The following is a 5,316-nucleotide window of genomic DNA, read 5'->3' on the forward strand; positions in this document are numbered from 1 at the left end:
CTCTCTCTCTCTCTCTCTCTCTTCTCTCTTCTCTCTCTTCTCTCTCCTCTCTCTCTCTCTCTCTCTCTCTTCTATATCTTCTCTCTCTTTCTTCTCTTCTCTCTCTCTCTCTTTCTTTTCTTTTTCCCTCTTCTTCTCTCTTCTCCCTCTTTTCTTCTTCTTCTCTTCTCCTTCTCTCTTCTCTCTCTCTTCTCTCTTCTTTCTCTTCTCTCTCTCTCTTTCTTTCCTTCCTTCTTTTCCTTTTCTCTCTCCTCTCCTCTTCCTCTCTCTCTCTCTCTCTCTCTCTCTTTCTCTCTTTTTCTCTTCTCTTCTTTCTTTCTCTTCTCTTTTCTTCTCTCTCTTCTCTCTTCTCTCTCTCTCTCTCTCTCTCTCTCTTCTCTCTTCTCTCTCTCTCTCTCTCTCTCTCTCTCTCTCTCTCTCTCTCTCTCTCTCTCTCTCTCTCTTCTCCTCTCTCTTCTCTCTCTCTCTCTCTCTCTCTTCTCTCTCTCTCTCTCTTCTCTCTCTCTCTCTTCTCTTCTCTCTCTCTCTCTCTCTCTCTCTCTCTCTCTCTCTCTCTTCTCTCTCTCTCCTTTCTCTCTCTCCTCTCTCTCTCCTCTCTCTCTTCTCTCTCTCTTCTCTCTCTCTCTCTCTCTCTTCTCTCTCTCTCTCTCTCTCTCTCTCTCTCTCTCTCTCTCTCTCTCTCTCTCCTCTCTCTCTCTCTCTCTCTCTCTCTCTCTCTCTCTCTCTCTCTCTCTCTCTCTCCTCTCTTCTCTCTCTCTCTCTCTCTCTCTCTCTCTCCTCTCTCTCTCTCTCTCTCTCTCTCTCCTCTCTTCTTCTCTCTCTCTCTCTCTTCTCTCTTCTCTTCTCTCTCTCTCTGTCTTCTCTTCTCTTCTCTCTCTCTCTCTGTGTCTCTGGAGCCATATCCGCAGAGATTGGCATGAATGTAATCGGGAGACGACCACAACTACGAAGTATCTGAAGGTACACTCTCGCCACCCTATGTCTACGCTTTCCTGCCGAGTCACGTTGTCCCCTGTTCGCTCCTTCAGCGTCGATCCAGCCGAGCATTGAAGGCTGGAGGGGAGGGTAATTGGTGGCCGCACGTGCGTCTTCGCTTCCAATTACCCGTCATTATCTGTCACCAATTCAGCCGGGCCGAGGGCCAGCAGTTAATGGATGGAGGTGGGCGGCGCCGCGCCAGCACAAGGACCGTTCGGCTGCTCCGCGACTGGAACGGAAGCGATTAGCCCCGGTGTGGGCGAGGAGCGGCGATGCCCTCGGATTCAGTGTTGTCGGCTGGTCTGGACAACGTTTGGTTAGATCCGGTGTTGGTTCTGTCAGCGTTTGGTTAGATCCAGCGTTGGTCCAGTAGGCGTTTGGTCAGATCCGGTGTTGATCCTGTCAGCGTTTGGTCAGATCCAGTGTTGGTCCTGTCAGCGTTTGGTCAGATCCGGTGTCGATCCTGTCAGCGTTTGGTCAGATTCAGTGTTGGCCCTGTCAGCGTTTGGTTAGATCCAGTGTTGGGCCTGTCAGCGTTTGGTCAGATCCGGTGTTGATCCTGTTAGTGTTTGGTCAGATCCGGTGTTGATCCTGTCAGCGCTTGGCCAGATCCAGTGTTGGTCCTGTCAGCGTTTAGTCAGATCCAGTGTTGGTCCTGTCGGCGTTTGGTCAGATCCGTTGTTGATCCTGTCAGCGTTTGGTCAGATCCGGTGTTGGTTCTGTCAGCGCTTGGTTAGATACAGTGTTGGCCCTGTCAGCATTTGGTCAGATCCGGTGTTGATCCGGTTAGTGTTTGGTCAGATCCGGTGTTGATCCTGTCAGCATTTGGTCAGATCCAGTGTTGGTCCTGTTAGCGTTTGGTCAGATCCGCTGTTGATCCTGTTGGTGTTTGGTCAGATCCGGTGTTGATCCTGCCAGCGTTTGGTCAGATCCAGTGTTGGTCCTGTCAGCGTTTGGTCAGATCCAACGTTGGTCCTGTCGGCGTTTGGTCAGATCCAGTGTTGGCCCTGTCAGTGTTTGGTCAGATCCGGTGCTGATCCTGTTAGCGTTTGGTCAGATCCGGTGTTGATCCTGTCAGAGTTTGGTCAGATCCAGCGTTGATCTGGTTCGGTGTCGGTCCGGTCAAGGTTCGGAATAGAGGGTGGTAAGGTCGCCACCGTGGACAGCCCTGGGCAGGTTATGCATCGGGCTGGAGTGAGCTTTTACGTCTTGTTTCAGGGTCGTGAAGGCATCCAAACCGTTGGCACAAGTACTTCGTGATGACAAACCTCGCACTTCGTGATATACTTCGTTCGTGGAAGAATATGTGTGCTGCATGTGCCGAAACATTTAGTGTCTGATAGCCAGCGTTTCGAGGTGGAGCGAGCTGTTTTACAAGATGCCGGACGGTGGTGGTGTCCCATCTTTGTTGGCTAGCTGTCATTGACTAATTTATTGTCAATAGTTGACTGACACGATAGCTACGACTTCTTGACATCAAGACAATAAATCGTACTTACAGTAACTGTGCCGATTCTCGATTCCTTCCTGAGCGACCGAAACCGAAGTGGCAGTAAACGCAAAGCAAACACTTACTAATAAAAATCGCCGCAATTCATTAGTCGCAATCACGACGGATGAAAGAACATCAATGCAACTTCTCCCCATGTGACGCAATTTGCCCTCGGGTGGAGAGGTTGTGCCATTTGAAAAGGGGTTGATGCAGAAATCAGTTACCAAAACGGTTCTCCACGACTTAAACACCTTATGGTGGGAGGCAATTCTTCTCATTCTCTCCCCGTTATCAAAACTTTGGATTGGAAAAACAACACTAATTTTGTTTTTGACTGGACATTTAATCATGGTTTGGTTTGCATCGCAGCTCATTCGGCCAGTAATGACCACATTAATCCCATGGGATAAATACAAGTGGATGTGGACGTGATGTGGATGTGGACGTGATGTGAATGTGGAAAGTGAATGGGCCTAACCTGAATGCACCTGAGGACCCTTCGCCGGTACTAAGCCTGCACAACGACCTCGTTACGGGGTATGTGCTCGGCTCTCGAACGGGGCACATAACCCACCATGACTGGCGCATGTCATTGCCCGGGGTAAACGTGGGATTGTGAGAATGCAGGGTGAAGCAAGAATGAGGAAAGCATTGCGAATGACAAGAGGCATGTTCTTTGAATGGGTTAGGATCAGTCCGCGCATAGTACTAAAACCGTCAGCGCCCGTAATCGCAGCTTTGAAGAGAGTGCACCTGCTTCGTGAATCATGTTAAAATACGCAGACATCACGTGTCACGAGACGGCTTTCTAGATCAAGGTCACGCACGAGCAGGAGTACCCTTCTCAGATAAAATGCAGAATGGGAGAAGGGGGAGTGAAAGCGGTTGATCCTGCCACCTGCTGGCAGTTTTGCAAACTATAGCTTTGGGCATCTTGGGTCCTACGCGCCGGCGGCGTTTGGTTACCGGTAGTTTGGTAGGCCGGTGCTGTCCTACCTTGCTCCGCCTCTCTTGCCTCTACTGGCCTATCTGGGGTGCGGAAGCTATGTTCAAGTCGGGTGAGAGAGGGGGGGGGGGGGGCGAACCCCAAAACACCAAAACGGGCTCCCTTCAATTAGGGAGTCGACCAACAAATGCCAACAAGAACATCAATATCAGCAAGACGTCAACACCAGCGAGCTCAGTATCATTATCTTTCCCAGCGGGATCAGTGAAATAATCATAAGTTGAGCCGCTGCCTTACTAAACTTACCCTACACACCCACCACTACTTACTTTACGTATCCCTGGACGGCTATCTGACTGTAGTCTTACGCGAATGAAGCTTTGGCTGTGAAGGTCAAATCCGTTGTCAAAGAGCAGGATCTTAATGTTCCGAGTAGCATGGCCAAACCACAACACGTTGAAAAGAAGCCTAGTTCGGACGGCCTTTTCACAACTTGTATGACCACCTGGTCAGTGAAATTGTAACGCATACATGCCAGGTTTGAAAGAAAAATGTCTGGCGTCTGGTGCAGTGCACCGCACAGTGTGTTTGATGTGAGAGCAGCAGAGAAAGTGTATCGCATGTTGGCGAATAAAAAACAGCACTCTGCTACGTTTTTACGAGCACATACCGAACGTAAAAATGCGCAACTCATGGGACTCCAGTATGTGACCATTTGCGTTCTGTACGCCAGAACTACGAGGATAATCCCTTAGCTATTAATATCTGGCAAAAAGAAAAGATCCCCCCCCCCAACGCAAAATATCTGAATCAACTCACAAACACAAACCTGCTAGCCTTGCAGGTTTGTGGTAAGTGTCTTGATACATAAACACACACACACAAAGGCCTTCTGTTGGGTAAAAGTGTGAGTAAGACGCGCCATTTGATCACGTGTGTCATGAGGGAAGACACCACATGCGTTGTCAGCGTTGGCTGGCATCTGGTGTCCGTTTTATAATGGTGCATTCCGATTATATAAGCAAGGTCCGTGCCAGAGCATCCAGTCAAAACGCATCTCACTTAACGACTAAGACGTATGTATTGTGCCAAAAACCATAAGATGATGTCATGAAGCCAGGTCAGATGCCAGGTCAGATTTGGTAGTTTGACGGGTTAAAAAGCTCCGTCCATATCAAGCTGGTAGCCATCACACCGTTGAAACGACAATGATTATAAATCCACAGTGACCAATGCGTCAGCATCATCTGTTTCTTAGAAATTGTCCTCACCAGCATGACCCTGGTCCTCATAATTATCCAACAGCAGTTCGGTCGTAATAAACGGAAGTACGCAGACCGGCATACCAGACCACGGCGGCGATGACAAACACACGCTAGCGTCCTCCAACAGCAGTTCGGTTATACTAAACGGAAGTACGCAGATCGGCATACCAGACCACGACGGCGATGACAAACACACGCTAGCGTCCTCCAACAGCAGTTCGGTCGTAATAAACGGAAGTACGCAGACCGGCATACCAGACCACGACGGCGATAACGAACAGACGCTAGCGTCCCTGACGCGGCCGATCTGTTGCCGGCAGACCGACCAGACCGACCAGACCAAACCGGCAGCGCGCATCATTAGGACTCCGCGAGAACTGCGCGGCGTAAGCTTGGAATCTGTATCTCGAGCAGGCTCGACAGGACGCGGAGCGTCCTGTGGACAGCTTTTTCCGCGGGGCTGCTGTTTTTGTGTTGGTCCAGTGTTCCGTGCATGCACTCCAACGCCGCTAATCGGGATCTCCGCTCGGCTCCGGCGGACGCTCGCGACGGCCCCGGCGAATCATCTGCTCGTTTATCGAGTGATACTGGTGGGAGGGGCCCGGCGACCGGCGGGGGCGCGTGGTCCGATGCGG

The sequence above is a fragment of the Pollicipes pollicipes genome, unplaced genomic scaffold (genome assembly GCF_011947565.3).
Source record: "Pollicipes pollicipes isolate AB1234 unplaced genomic scaffold, Ppol_2.1 Scaffold_4002;HRSCAF=4701_pilon_pilon_pilon, whole genome shotgun sequence".
Classification (NCBI taxonomy): Eukaryota; Metazoa; Arthropoda; class Thecostraca; order Pollicipedomorpha; family Pollicipedidae; genus Pollicipes; species Pollicipes pollicipes.